The sequence below is a fragment of the Budorcas taxicolor genome, chromosome 14, assembly GCF_023091745.1.
Source record: "Budorcas taxicolor isolate Tak-1 chromosome 14, Takin1.1, whole genome shotgun sequence".
NCBI lineage: Eukaryota > Metazoa > Chordata > Mammalia > Artiodactyla > Bovidae > Budorcas > Budorcas taxicolor.
The window spans coordinates 85973210-85989972 of NC_068923.1; positions in this window are offsets into that span (position 1 = coordinate 85973210).

Sequence of the window (16763 nt, forward strand, 5' to 3'; positions counted from 1 at the left end):
TGACCTGGACGGCTCATCTTTCAGTGTCATAACTTTTTACCTTTTATGTTTACTCAAAATTTTACCCTTACTTCCTCTATGATCCAGTGAATGTTGTCAATTTAATCTCTGGTCCCTCTGCCTTTTCTAAATCCAGCTTGAATATCTGGAAGTTCTCGGTTCATGTAATGCTGAAGCCTAGCTTTGAGGATTTTGAGCATAACCTTAATAGCATGTGGAGAAGGAAATGGCAACCCACTCCAGTATTCTTGCCTGGAGAATCCTGTGGACAGAGGAGCCTGGTGGGCTGCTGTCCATAGGGTCGCACAGAGTCGGACACAACTGAAGCGACTTAGCAGCAGCAATGGCTTACTAGCATGCGAGATGAATGCTATGGTCTGGTGGTGAACGTTCTTTAGTACTGCCCTTATGGAGAATGGGGATGAGGACTGACCTTTTCCAGTCTTGTGGCCACAGCTGGGCTTTCCAAATTTGCTGACTTATTGAGTGCAGCAGTTTAATAGCATCATCTTTTAGGATTTTAAATAGCTCTGCTGAAATTTCATCACCTCCACCAGCTTTATTGGCAGCAGTGCTTCCTAGGGCCCACTTGACTTCACACTCCAGAATGTCTGGCTCTGAGCGAGAAATAACACCACGGTGATTATCTGAGTTATTAAGATCTTTTTTGTATAGTTCTGTATATTCCTTCCATCTCTTCTTGATCTCCTCTGCTTCTATTAGACCTTTACAGTTTCTGTCCTCTATTGTGTCCATCTTTGCATGAAATGTTCCTTTGATAGTTCCAATTATCTTGAAGCAATCTCTATCTTACTCATTCTGTTGTTCCCCTTTATTTCTTGGTATTGTTCATTGAAGAAGGTCTTCTTGTCCCTCCATGCCATTCTCTGGAACTCTGCATTTAGTTCGGGGTACCTTTCCCTTTCTCCCTTGCTTTTTGCTTCTCTTCTTTCCTCAGTTATTTGTAAGGCCTTCTCAGACAACCACTTTGCCTTCTTGCATTTCTTTTTCTTTGGGATGGTTTTGTTAGCTGCCTCCTGCGCAATATTACAGAACTCAGTCCATAGTTCTTCAGGCACTCTGTCTACTAGATCTGATTCCCTGAATCTATTCATCACCTCCACTGTATGTTCATAGAGGATTTGATTTAAATCATACCTGCCTGGCCTAGTGGTTTTCCCCACTTTCTTTAGTTTAAGCCTGCATTTTGGTATGAGGACCTGGTAATCTGAGCCACAGTCAGCTCCAGGTCTTGTTTTTTCTGACTGTGTACAGCTTCTCCATCTTCTGCTACAATGAATGTAATCAACCTGATTTCAGTATCGACCATTTGGCGGTGTCCTTGTATAAAGTCGTCTCTTGTGTTGGTGAAAAAGGGTGCTTGCTATAACCAGTGCATTCTCTTGGCAGGATTCTGTTAGTCTTTTCCCTGCTTCATTTTATTTTTCAAGGCCAAACGTGCCTGTTATTCCAGGTATTTCTTGACATCCTACATTTGCATTCCAATACCCTGTGATGAACAGGACTTTTTTTTTTCTTTTTTTGTATTAGTTCAGGAGGTCTTCTAGGTCTTCACAGAACTGATCAACTTTGGCTCCTTTGCCATTGGTGGCTGGGGCCTACACGTGGATTACTGTGATGTTGAATGGTTTGCCTTCAAAATGAGCCAAAATCATTCTGTCATTTTTAAGATTATACCAGAGTATTGCATTTTGGACTCTCTTGCTGAGAGTAGTGAGAGCTACTCCATTTCTTCTATGGGATTCTTGCCCACAGTAGTGGATATAATGGTTATCTGAATTAAATTCTCCCATTCCAGCCCAGTTTAGTTCACTGATTCCTAAGATGTTGATGTTCACTCTTGCCATCTCCTGCTTAACCAAGTCTAACTTACCTTGATTCGTGGACCTATCATTCCAGGTTCTTATGCAATACAGTTGTTTATAGCATAGGATTTTACTTTCACCACCAGACACGTCCAGAACTGAATGTCATTTCTGCTTTGGCCCAGCCACAGGAAAGTTGTCCTCCACTCTTCCCCAGTAGCATGTTGGACACTTTCTGACCTGAGTGGCTCATCTTTCAGTGTCATACTTTTTGCCTTTTATGTTTACTCATGTTTTTACCATTTTTGTACTAATTCATCTCTCTGTGTAGACAGATTTCCAACCAGCTTACAGTCTTTCTGACTGCAAAACTCACTTTAACCTTTCCTCTATTACAGGTGTGTTGGTGATAAACTCTCTCAGTGTTTGTTTTCAGTCTTAAAATTATTTGTTTTGCTTTTATTTTTTAAAGGGAATGTTAATTGTTATAACAGCTGACAAATTGTTTTGTTTTCTTCACCCAGTCAGCATGTCATTTCATTTTTTGGCTTATTTTATTATAAGAAGTCTACTGTCATTGTCAGCTTTTTTCTTCTGCACATATCCCTTTTTTCCCTGGCTGCTTCAAGATTTTTTTTTTTACCTTTTGGTTTTTAACAATGTTGATATAATGTACCTAGGTGTATTTAGCCCTTATTTAGTTCCTTAAGACTTTTGAAAATATTATGTGCTGATAAAGGGCATCAGAATATGCTATCTCAAATTATGCTGCTTGGTATATTAATTAATCTGGGGTTGTAGACACTTTAAAGACATAAAATTCAAGGAGAGGCTTTCTCTGAATTCCCTTTATCTACCTAAAGACAAATCCACCAAAAGGAACTCCATTGCCAAAGGTATTCTCCCTGAGATTTTCATCAACCAGGGAAATTGACTCATCACATGAGAGGAGATTAGAAGTTGGCACAGTTCAGTCAGTGGCTCAGTCGTGTCCAACTCTTTGTGACCCGGTGCAGCATGCCAGGATTCCCTGTCCTTCACCAACTCCCAGAACTTGTTCAAACTCATGTCCATCAAGTCAGTGATGCCATCCAACCATCTCATCCTCTGTCATCTCCTTCTCCTGCCTTCAATCTTCTGAGCATCGGGGTCTTTTCTAATGAGTCAGCTCTTTGCATCAGGTGGCCAAAGTACTGGAATTTCAGCTTTAGCGTCACCCAGATAAACTTTGTCATGAATACTTCTTGTTTATTCTTCTAAGGACCCATTCATCTTCCCTAAAAATTGCTTACTCTTTCCTGCAAGGCTTATACCCCTCTTCCTTTTCTCTATTAAAATGGTATTTAACCCTAAATTCTAAAGCCACCTCTTTGAATTACTCAGTTTTCCTGGGTACCACCCATGCATATGTGAGATATTAATGTTAATAAATTTATGTTTATTTATCCCTTGTTAATCTGTCTTTGATTATAAGAGCCTCTAAAAACTCAGAATGTAAGAAGGATAATTATTTTTCCTCTCTTTCATTGGCTTCTATCAATCTTGAAGAATTCTTGGCCAGTAGCTCTATATATATTTCCTGGTATTTCATAGCAACTCATAGTGTCCCACATATGTCCCAAATGTCTTGATAGACATCTATTTCCTTAATATTAAATATGCTTCATGTCCAAAAACTACTCTGTTAAATATTTTAATTTGCCTGTGGGCATTTCCATGATAAACTGATAATTCAGATACTATTAAAGTCTAGAAGGAAAAAAACAGAATTTCACATCTTCTTTGTCTTTGAGAGCTGAAATAACTATCTTTGGCATTTTCTGTAAAGGAGAGTATGATGCCTTGAGATTTGCAAAAGTTCCCTGATTATAGACAGTGGCACAATGAATGTCCAAATTAGATTGCTGCCAAATATGAAAAACAAAACAAGACAAAAAAAAAAAATCGAAGGCAGGGTTTTGAGAGTTTAATGAACAGTGTCCATTAATTTAGGCAGCCTGGAAAACACTTCTATGTTTGGGTCATAAGTCAAAGATATTTCTGTTCTGCAGTTTTTAACCAGGTTATTTGTAATTCAGACCATCAACTTTAGACAAGATAATCTCAAGCTATCATTTAATTTTTTGATAGTGAACTTTCCAAATGGTCCTGTGGATACATGTTGTTTGCATGCTCAGTCTCTAAGTTGTCTGACTCTTTGCAACCCCATAGACTATAGCTTGCTAGGCGCCTCTGTCCATGGCATTTTCCAGGCAAGGATATAGGAGTGGGTTGCCATTTGCTCCTTCAGGGGATCTTCCCAACCCAGAGATCAAACCCACGTCTCCTGCATTGGCAGGCAGGTTCTTTAGCATTGAACCACTTGGGAAGCCCTGGTTATACATTAGTATTCATTAAACTGCATTTTCTCCTCCTTTCTTTCTTTCTTTCATTTTGTCATTTGTAAATTCTTGCAAAATCAAAGTTTTTACATTTCTACACAAGAGAGTACAATATTTAAACTTTCAGTTCAGTTCAGTCGCTCAGGCAGGTCCAACTCTTTGCAAACCCATGGACTGCAGCACGCCAGGCCTCCCTGTCCTTTGCCATTTTCTGGAGCTTGTCCAAGCTCAAACGTGTCCATCGAGTCGGTGATGCCATCCAACCATCTCATTCTTTGTTGTCCCCTTCTCTTCTTGCCGTCAATCTTTCCCAGCATCAGGATCTTTTCAAATGAGTCAGTTCTTCACATCAGGTGGCCAAAATACTAGAGTTTCAGCTTCCACATCAGTCCTTCCAATGGATATTTAGGACTAATCTCCTTTAGGATGGACTGGCTGGATCTCCTCGCAATCCAAGGGACTCACAAGAGTCTTCTCCAACACCACAGTTCAAAAGTATCAGTTCTTCTGTGCTCAGCTTTCTTCACAGTCCAACTCTCACATCCATACATGACCACTGGAAAACCATAGCTTTGACTAGATGGACTTTTGTTGGTAAAGTAAGTCTCTGCTTTTTAAATGCTGTCTAGGTCATAACTTTCCTTCCAAGGAGTAAGCATCCTTTAATTTCATGGCTGCAATCACCATCTGTAGTGATTTTGGGGCCCAAAATAAAGTGTCTCACTGTTTTATTGTTTCTCCATCTATTTGCCATGAATTGATAGGGCTGAATGTCATGATCTTAGTTTACTGAATGTTGAGTTTTAAGCCAGTTTTTTCACTTTTTTCTTTCACTTTCATCAAGAGGTTCTTGATATTCATTACATATGTAAGATATTCATTACATATGTAAGATATTCATTGCATATGTAAGAGATTCATCACATAGCTATTAAAATCAAAAGGTTGCTTTGAAACTACCAAGAAATTTTTTCACCTATCATATATTTTTAGGAGGAATTGTCTAGCATATGAACTGATGTTCTTGATGAATAATCCTCTATCTGGTTATTCTTGCTTCTTCTCTCTTTTGCTCCTCTCTCAACTTAAAAAATGCACAACATGAGAGTTGGAAGGTAAGTTTTGTTTGGAGCAATATGAGGACTGTACCACAGGAGATAGCACCTCAGATAGCTCTGAGAAACTGTTCCAAGGCGGGAGGGGGAAAGGACAGTATATATGTGATTTTGGTAAAAGGGGAGTACATGCAATCAAGCAGGTTTATTTTTTAGAAAGCTTCTGCTGGTCTCATAAAGTTTCTGCTAGTCATGAGAAATAGTCGTCACCATGAAGGATTTGCATGCTTTTCTAGATATGAGGTGAATTGGGCTCATAAAATCAGGTCCTAAGAATACCTAACCATCTGAGAACCAGTCCTGACAGTTTTGCCAGAGCACAGAGTGCTTCATTTCTGCTGTCCGTCCTGAGCTCTTTCGGGGAGTGTTAGAGGCCCACAGTTGCAGCAGCACATGATTTAATCCTTGTAGAGATAGACGGCAAGTGCCAGTTTGTGGTTGACATCACTGATTTTAAAACTTTGTCTGGAATGCTCTCAGTAATTAGCTTGAATGTTCTAAATGCCACTGCAGCAAGACTCATGATCTTAAAACTTCAAATCTTATGGTTTATATTATAGCATATTATAGTATATATACATGTGCAATATAATGTTATAGCCTATTATATTATCTGACTACAGATAGACTGTCACTTGGCATATCCCATACACCTAACATGAGAGGGCTATCCGTTGCCCATTAGTTATTGGGAACAAAAATTTTGTCTCAAGAAACCTAGGGAAAATAAAGTGTCCAACATTTACTAGCACAGAAAGTTGTTTTTATAGTATGTCTTGGAACATTCCTGCACCCTCTCTTCCCCTTACCTCTGCCCCTAAATCATAATTCAGAGTCTCAGAAGTCCATGTTCCCTTCATCATGTATAATAGATTTGGAAAATTACATTTAAGGATGGTTCTTTATTGATATATATTGACACTGAAGACTATAAAAGCTGATTAGACAAATAATATGCCAAGCAGATTACTGACAGATCATTATTACTTTTTCTTACTGCCTAATGAACATTAGTATTACTTACTATGCTCTTAAGTCAACAATGACAATATCAGCAAATTCAGAAAGGAAATGGAAATTTGAGACTTTTTTTAAAACCATCTCAAGCCATTTAGGTAAAGACAGTCAGTGTATTTCCACAAACAAAAGGAAAATATGCCCTTCGCTTATTTTCACCCTTAGGATTTCCCTCACGAAGACTTTCTCATCTGAAATGTCTTCTTTTCTCACCTCTATCAATTCAAACTTGACCTTTGCTTTGAGGCTCAGCTGGAACACCACTCCTCTAACGGAACCTTCATCAATCTTTTATTCCTCGGGACATCTTAAGCAATTACAGAATTTAATACTTGGCACTTACATTCTGTTATGTATTTTCCAACATTGTTTAATAAATTTAATTTTTTCCTCAACTGAAGAGAGAAGGGTGTCCCCCACAGTCGCTGTAACTGTGTAAAGTATATACTTGGTGATTCATCTTTGATTGGCTTTATATATTCTAGTGCAGCAGTCTCCAACCTTTTTGGCACCAGAGACCAATTTTGCGGAAGGCAATTTTCCATGGACGGGGAGGGGGGTGGTTTCAGGATGATCCACTGTATTGTTTTCATTGTGTATTTTGTTTCTACAATTATTACATCAGCTTCACCTTAGATAATCAGGCATTTGATTCTAGAGGTTGGGGACCCCTGTTCTATTGAATGCTAAAGAAACATTTAATTACAGTGCTTTTCTTGTGTGTAAATCCATTTCCTATTTCCAATTTTACTCATAGATAAAAATCATCTGACCCCAAAATCTATTATTCATTATATGTTCATATATAGCTTGCATAGATGTATATTTAATCTATTGTCTTCTTCATTTTTCTTTTATTTATTATGGTCAGTACAGCATAAATTTATAGAGAATTGGTAATTTCAACTCAAATTCTTTAATATCTTATTTTTAGATTAGATGCCTAAACAATTAAGCTCTCACTACTTAAAGAATCAAGAAAAATACCCTTAATTTTATATATATATAAAAGAAAAAGCCTAATATGTAATAGCTAGCTTCAGGAAAATTAAAGTTGTGGTGAAAGAAAAGAAAGTGAAAGTCACCCAGTCATGTCTGACTCCTTGTGACCCCATGGACTGTAGCCTGCCAGGCTCCCCTGTCCATGGAATTCACCAGGCGAGAATACTGGAGTGAGTAGTCATTCCCTTCTCAAGGGGATCTTCCCAATGCAGAGAATGAACCCAGATCTCACATATTGCAGGCAGATTCTTTACCATCTAAGCCACCAGGGAAGCCCCCAACTTCCCCAGAAGGGTTTCCCAAGTTAGGAAATTTGTGGTGTAACACATCATATAATTCATTTATTTGCATTTTTCTTTTATCAACAAGCCATTTGGCATCATGTAGACAACGCTAAGGTGTGTATGACACAAAAGCATTTAACTTAACGGTCAACTAATATATGGGAATGAAAATCAAAATAATTTCTTTTCTATATTTGATGGTATTTGACATTTTTAATGGAAACAGTCATATTAATTTATAGTTTTAAAGATTATATCATGGTCCCTCAAATTCAGACTAACAAAGGATGGGGAAGAACATTAATATTATTTTGAGTCTTCCATGAGGCCCCTTGCTACTCTCTTAAAACTGTGAGGACTCCTGGCTTAAGGCAGAGATGTTTACCACTGTCACAGCTAGTGGGAATTTGCTGAGGAGAAGAGGGAAATGCTTTATTGATCTCAAACAGAAATTGTCTCAAGAAGCTTCTATCTTTACAAATAAAAGCTCAGCTGAAACACAGGATGATACTGAAAGCATGATGAATTGATTCAAAGGAAGAAACAGACAATTTTTTGATCAGAAAATGCCAACATTCAGCGTTTTTCCTTTGTGTAAAAGCAGAGAAAGTAATATTAAACTAACTGGTCATAAATATGTCTTGCCATATTATAATTACACCATAATTTTTCTTGCATTTGATAATAATTCAGATTCTGACAGTATCATTTGAGGTGTGAAAACATTAAATTATAAATTCTAACACCTATTTTCCCAAAAAAGATACTAGGCTAGGACCAATGTCTAATGCTAAGAGGAAATAAATCTTAGAGCCAGAAGACTTGGACTCAAGTCTCTGCTACCTCATTAACCAGTTTTCCTCTGTCATTAACTAGCTATGTCACCTTGGGCTGCTTTAACTTTCTGAGCCTATTTCTGTCATCTCTCGCTCTCTCTCATCTATAAAATGCAATTATCAATGTCCACTTTACCCTTCTGTTGTAAGATTAAATGAAATAAGAGATAGAAGTAGTCTTTGTAAATCATAAAATGCCAAAATGATAAAAATCAGCAGCCCAGATCCCTGACTTCTCTGTTATTGTTATTCAGATTATGGGAAAACAAACGGGTTATAGAGTTATCACACCCTTTCATTTGCTCAGCATGAAAGTGAAAGTGTTAGTTGCTCAATCATGTCCCACTCTTTGCCACTCCATGGACTGTAGCCCACCAGGCTCCACTGTCCATGGAATTCTCCAGGCGAGAACACTGGAGTGGGTAGCTATTCTCTTCTCCAGCGATCTTTCCAACCCAGGGATCAAACCTGGGTCTCCTGCATTGCAGACTGATTCTTTACCATCTGAGCCATGAGGAAAGCCCCATAGTCACAATAATTTAATCACTGTCCTTTAACAGTATGGATGTTTAAAGTCCCACCCTCTTCTGAATATTCAGTATCAAGTTGCACAAAGCATCTGCATGATTGACTTATCTATTTCCTTTTGAATGTTAGTGATGGACAGAATCTATATTGATGTATTTGCATTTGGTCAATCAAAAGAAAAGCCTAAAAAAATCACAAAAACATAAAGGATGCCTTGCAAAGATGGCAATCATATTAACAGCTAAATAAATGCATAAACCTACTCCAGAGTCATTCAATATGTAATGGTAGAAAAGATTGTCAAATTCATACAACCCTAAGATCTGGAAGAGAACTTGGAAATTCTCTACCTCACTACATCATGAGAAAATCCTCTCTAACATTTTGCAGCAAACCCGGTCCTTTTCATTATATCCCAGCAGTCAAGATTTTTCTTCTCCACTCTATAGCTACATTTTGCCTGGGTTCATAGTCATTTCTTAAATGACATGATAGTTTTCTACATTTCTTATTTGTTTGTTTTTCTGGGAAGTATCACAAATTATTACATCAGTTCCTGGTTAGAGATCTCAGAGAACTTAGAAATCTCAGAGAATTTAGGAGTGGAAGGACTGAGTGGCAATGAAAACAGCCTTTTTGCCTACTTTTAAGATGGACTTAAAAGTACTAAATATTTTAAAAAGTTATCCCAATGAATATTTACACTATCCTAAATAAAATACTTTGGCCACCTGATGTGAAGAGCTGACTCTTTTGAAAAGACCCTGATGCTTGGAAAGATTGAAGGCAGGAGGAGAAGGAGATGACAGAGGATGAGATGGTTGGATGGCATCACCGACTCGATGGACTTGAGTCTGAGTAAGTTCCAGGGGTTGGGGATGGACAGGGAGGCCTGGTGTGATGCAGTCCATGGGTTGCCAAGAGCTGGACATGACTGAGTGACTGAACTGAACTGAAACAAAATACATTTCATTTCTGTTTGTCAATATTTCTGTCTCTACACAATTTTAATTAAATGGGCTTTTGTTTCAGTAGATCTTCTGATAGTTTTACTATGCTGAAAGTGAAGTCGCTCAGTCGTGTCCGATTCTTTGCGACCCTGTAGACTGTAGCCCACCAGGCTCCTCCGCCCATGGGATTCTCCAGGCAAGAATACTGGAGTGGGTTGCCATTCCCTTCTCCAGGGGATCTTCCCGACCCAAGGATCGAACCCAGGTCTCCCGCATTGCAGGCAGATGCTTTAACCTCTGAGCCACCAGGGAAGCTGCTTTGCTATGCTAGATATTTTCAAATGTGTTTAATAAGGTTATGATAAGTATACCTAGGCTTGTTTTACACATAAAATTAATGCATATATAACATTAATTTCAAGTTCAGAAATTAATTTTTAAAAATAATGTATTTTCAATAATAAGCTATAGAATTATTCAGAAGTTCTAAACATCACTGTTAAGAACGGTCCCCTATTTTTTGCCTTTTTCTCCAATGTAATCAGACTTCACCAAAATGATGTATGTGTGTATGTATGTGTGCTCAGTTCAGTTCAGTCGCTCAGTCGTGTCCGACTCTTTGCGACCCCCTGGACTGCAGCACACCAGGCCTCTCTGTCCATCACCAACGCCCAGAGTTTCCTCAAACTCCATCGAGTCGGTGATGCCCTCCAACCATCTCACCCTCTATGTGTGTGCTCAGTCATGTCCAACTCTTTGTGACTACATGGACTGTAGCCTGCCAGTCTCTTCTATCCATGGAATTTTTCCAGGCAAGAATGCTGGAGTGGGTTGCTATTTCCTCCTCTAGGAATGTATTTCCACCTATAGACAGAAATTCTAAAGCATTTGTTTTGTCAGGAACTGGATAAAGAACAAGAGAAATTGCAAAGAAAAAAATTCAAGAAAAATTGAAAATATATTTTAACTCACATTCTCCAGGCCTCAGAAGTCTATGACTTCAAAGTAAAGTAGCACTTGCTTTTTTTCACAACTGATTTATCTTGGTGCAGGCTCTCATCGTGTGTGACTTAGTATTGTTGCTGTTCTGTTGCTAAGTCCTATTTGACTTGGAGATATTAGTCTTTTATTTAGATGTCCTTCTCCCAGGTGCCTCTGGGAATCCTGAGAACATATGTTATGTTCTCAAAACACAGGCTCCAAGAATCTTTTCTGGTACTCAGCAGTTTCTTGGACCCTGCTCCCCAACTCTGGACCCTGTTCCCCAGTTTTGAGTTGAACTTCAATTCATATGTGTCTCTGGAGGGATTCCCCCTCTTCAACTTCACCTCAAGCATAGTGGCAAACTCATCTCTCAGCTCTCTGAAGCACAACAGGCCTACACAATATTTAATAAGACTATTCCCCAAAGAAACAAGATAAGGGATCTACAATACAAAAAATATTTGGTTATGGTTGTTTTTAAAGTCTAGAATCTCAAGCCAGAGTCAAAGGTCTCCTGGAGCCATTTTTCCCCTTAGATTTTATACTGCTTCACTGTCATAAAAATCAACCTTCTGTGCCATATCTTGTTTCTCCTATTTCATAGAGTTCAGTTTAATTCCTGATAAACGGACAAGGAGAATTTCCTAAGCATACCCCTTCTATTGTAAGCTGGATGCCAACTTCCTGAGGCTAAAGAGAAAAGAAATAGCTTTCTTTCCTCTTGACTCCCTCAGGAGACCTCAACCTCTGCCCTTGATTGACCTTTCCTGTTCTGATTCACAGGGCATATGCATTCTCTTCAGGGAGAAATCCTCCCCCTTCCTAAGATATTGGTCTACCCAAGTACCTAAGGACAATTCCACAATGCAGAATTCCTGTGTATTTCCCAAAATGTAGAATGTAGAATTACAAAAAAAAAAAAATCACAGAATCAACAATGTTGGGGCTAGGTAGTAACACTTCAGTTTCTGTTTCCAGCATTTTGCCAGCAAATGCTTGCATGAGAAAACTCACGAACACATGCATCCCATAAAAATAAGTGAAGAAATAATAGTACTAACTAGTTCACTTCAGTTCAGTAAGGGCAATCTAAATCAGAACCTCATTAACAAAGAACATTTGCTATCTTAGTCTTAAGAGTATACATGTAGATTATCTTCCTCAGTTCAGTTCAGTTCAGTTCAGTCGCTCAGCCATGTCCGACTCTTTGAGACCCCATGAATCGCAGCATACCAGGCCTCCCTGTCCATCACCAACTCCCGGAGTTCACTCAGACTCACGTCCATCGAGTCCGTGATGCCAGCCAGCCATCTCATCCTGGGTCGTCCCCTTCTCCTCCTGCCCCCAATCCCTCCCAGCATCAGAGTCTTTTCCAATGAGTCAACTCTTCGCATGAGGTGGCCAAAGTACTGGACCTTCAGCCTTAGCATCATTCCTTCCAAAGAAATCCCAGGGTTGATCTCCTTCAGAATGGACTGGTTGGATCTCCTTGCAGTCTAAGGGACTCTCAAGAGTCTTTTCCAACACCACAGTTCAAACGCATCAATTCTTCGGCACTCAGCCTTCTTCACAGGCCAACTCTCACATCCATACATGACCACAGGAAAAACCATAGCCTTGACTAGACGGACTTTAGTTGGCAAAGTAATCTCTGCTTTTGGATATACTGTCTAGGTTGGTCATAACTTTTCTTCCAAGGAGTAAGAGTCTTTTAATTTCATGGCTCCAGTCACCATCTGCAGTGATTTGGGAGCCCAAAAAAATAAAGTCTGACACTGTTTCCACTGTTTCCCCATCTGTTTCCCATGAAGTGATGAGAACGGATGCCATGATCTTCGTTTTCTGAATGTTGAGCTTTAACCCAACTTTTTCACTCTCCTCTTTCACTTTCATCAAGAGGCTTTTTAGCTCCTCTTCACTTTCTGCCATAAGGCTGGTGTCATCTGCATATCTCAGGTTATTGATATTTCTCCCAACAATCTTGAATCCAGCTTGTGTTTCTTCCAGTCCAGCGTTTCTCATGATGTTCTCTGCATAGTAGTCAAATAAGCAGGGTGACAATATACAGCCTTGATGTACTCCTTTTCCTATTTGGAACCAGTCTGTTGTTCCCTGTCCAGTTCTAACTGTTGCTTCCTGACCTGCATACAGATTTCTCAAGAGGCAGGTCAGGTGGTCTGATATTCCCATCTCTCTCAGAATTTTCCACAGTTTCTTGTGATCCACACAGTCAAAGGCTTTGGCATAGTCAATAAAGCAGAGATAGATGTTTTTCTGGAATTCTCTTGCTTTTTCCATGATCCAGCGAATGTTGGCAATTTGATCTCTGGTTCCTCTGCCTTTTCTAAAACCAGCTTGAACACCAGGGAGTTCACAGTTCACATATTGCTGAAGCCTGGCTTGGAGAATTTTGAGCATTACTCGACTAGCATGTGAGATGAGTGCAATTGTGTGGTAGTTTGAGCATTCTTTGGCATTGCCTTTCTTTGGGATTGAAATGAAAACTGACGTTTTCCAGTCCTGTGGCCACTGCTGAGTTTTCCAAATTTGCTGGCATATTGAGTGCAGCACTTTCACAGCATCATCTTTCAGGATTTGAAACAGCTCAACCGGAATTCCATCACCTCCACTAGCTTTCTTCGTAGTGATGCTTTCTAAGGCCCACTTGACTTCACATTCCAACATGTCTGACTCTAGACTAGTGATACATCATCATGATTATCTGGGTCGTGAAGATCTTTTTTGTACAGTTCTTCCATGTAGTCTTGCCACCTCTTCTTAATATCTTCTGCTTCTGTTAGGTCCAGACCATTTCTGTCCTTTATCGAGCCCATCATTGCATGAAATGTTCCCTTGGTATCTCTAATTTTCTTCAAGAGACCTCTAGTCTTTCCCATTCTGTTCTTTTCCTCTATTTCTTTGCATTGATCATTGAAGAAGGCTTTCTTATCTCTTCTTGCTATTCTTTGGAACTCTGCATTCAGATGCTTATATCTTTTCTTTTCTCCTTTGCTTTTCACTTCTCTTCTTTGCACAGCTCTTTGTAAGTCCTCCCCAGACAGTCATTTTGCTTTTTTGCATTTCTTTTCCATGGGGATGGTCTTGGTCCCTGTCTCCTGTACAATGTCACGAACCTCATTCCATAGTTCATCAGGCACTCTAACTATCAGATCTAGGCCCTTAAATCTATTTTTCACTTCCACTGCATAATCACAAGGGATTTGATTGAGGTCATACCTGAATGGTCTAGCGGTTTTCCCTACTTTCTTCAATTTGAGTCTGAATTTGGTAATAAGGAGTTCATGATTTGAGCCACAATCAGCTCCTGGTCTCATTTTTGTTGACTGTATAGAGCTTTTCCATCTTTGGCTGCAAAGAATATAATCAATCGGATTTTGGTGTTGACCATCTGGTGATGTCCATGTGTAGAGTCTTCTCTTGTGTTGTTGGAAGAGCGTGTTTGCTATGACCAGTGCATTTTCTTGGCAAAACTCTATTAGTCTTTGCCCTGCTCCATTCTGCATTCCAAGGCCAAATTTCCCTGTTACTCCAGGTGTTTCTTAACTTCCTACTTTTGCATTCCAGTCCCCTATAATGAAAAGGACATCTTTTTGGGGTGTTAGTTCTAACAGGTCTGTTGTAGGTCTTCATAAAACCGTTCAACTTCAGCTTCTTCAGCATTACTGGTTGGGGCATAGACTTGGATAACTGTGATATTGAATGGTTTGCCTTGGAGACGAACAGAGATCATTCTGTCATTTTTGAGACTGCATCCAAGTACTGTATTTTGGACTCTTTTGTTGACCATGATGGCTACTCCATTTCTTCTGAGGGATTCCTGCCTGCAGTAGTATATGTAACAGTCATCTGAGTTAAATTCACCCATTCCAGTCCATTTTAGTTCACTGATTCCGAGAATGTCAACGTTCACCCTTGCCATCTCTTGTTTGGCCACTTTTACTTTGCCTTGATTCATGGACCTGACATTCCAGGTTCCTATGCAATATTGCTCTTTACAGCATCGGATCTTGCTTCTATCACCAGTCACATCCACAGCTGGGTATTGTTTTGGCTTTGGCTCCATTCCCTTCATTCTTTCTGGAGTTATTTCTCCACTGATCTCCAGTAGCATATTGGGCACCTAATGACCTGGGGAGTTCCTCTTTAGGTATCCTATCATTTTGCCTTTTCCTACCGTTCATGGGTTCTCAAGGCAAGAATACTGAAGTGGCTTGCCATTCCCTTCTCCAGTGGACCACATTCTGTCATTAACTTCTTACATCAAGATATTCTTAACAAGAAGTATATAAACTTTCTGTATGTCTGAATAACTTCCAAAAAAAACTCCCCAAAGATAAACCTTCCCAGAATAAAGAAAGGATCATTCACAAGAGGAGAAAAAAAACAACTCCACCCTAAAAAAACAGAAATTAAATTCTAGTTATTTTTTAAAAGTCAATGTTTTAACACAGTTTTAGATTCATAGTAAAATCAAGAGGAGGGTACAGAGATTTCCCATATTTTCCCTGTCCTGACACATACATAACTTTTCTTTTTATCAACATCATCCATCAGAGTGGGTGGTACATTTGTTAGAACTGATAAACCTATGTTGACACAGCATAATCACCCAAATTCTATTATTTATATTAGGGTTCATCCTGGATGTTGTCCATTCTATGGCCTTGCACAAGTGTATAGTGATATATATCCATCATTACAGTATTATACAGAATTTTTTCACTGCCCTAAAAATCTTTTATATGCTGTATATTAATCTCTCTCCATTCCTCAATTCCTCATAAAGACTGATATGTTTCCTGTCTCAACATTTGCTTTCCAGGATGTCATACACTTGGAATCATATAGTATGGAAAGCATTACTTTCCACATTGACTTCTTTCATTTTGTAAAATGCATTCCATGTAGTTTCATTGCTTTATAGCTCATTTCTTTTTTCTTGCTAAAATATTCCAGAGTCTGAGTGGATCAGAGTTTATTTATCCATTCACCTACTAAAGAAGATATTGGTTGCTTCTGGGCTTCTCTGGTGGCTCAGATGGTAAAGAATCTGCCTGAGATGCAGGAGACCAAGGTTGTATCCTTGGGTTGGAAGATCCCCTGGAGAAGGAAATGGCTATCCACTCCAGTATTCTTGCCTGGAGACTTCCATGGACTGAGAAGGCTACAATTCATGAGGTCACAAAGAGTCCAACATGACTGAGCGACTGACACTGGTTGCTTCCAAATTTTGCCAATTATGTATGAAACAGCTATAAATATTGGGTTAGCCAAAAAGTTCATTTATTTTTTTCCTAAAAATGGCTCTAGTGGTGTGCATGGGGTGGGAGGTGGGAGGGGGGGTTCAGGATTGGGAACTCATGTACACCCGTGGCGGATTCATGTCAATGTATGGCAAAACCAATACAGTATTGTAAAGCAAAATAAAGTAAAAATAAAAATTTTAAATAAAATAAAATAAAGCAAGGAAGAAGAGTAAAAAAATAAATAAATAAAAAAGTGAAAGTGAAGTCTCTCAGTAGTGTCCGACTCTTTGCGACCCCATGGACTGTAGCCTACCAGGCTCCTCCCTCCATGGGATTCTCCAGGCAAGAATACTGGAGTGGGTTGTCATTTCCTTCTCCAGGCGATCTTCCCAACCCAAGAATCGAACTCAGGTCTCCAGCATTCCAGGCAGATGCTTTAACCTCTGAGCCACCTGTAGTTATTTTAATATTGAAGATGGAAGAAAATATCATTTTGACATGTTATGATTTATTATTTAAGAAAGATAAAAGCACAACTGAAATTCAAAAAAAGAAAAGAAAGAAAAAATGTGT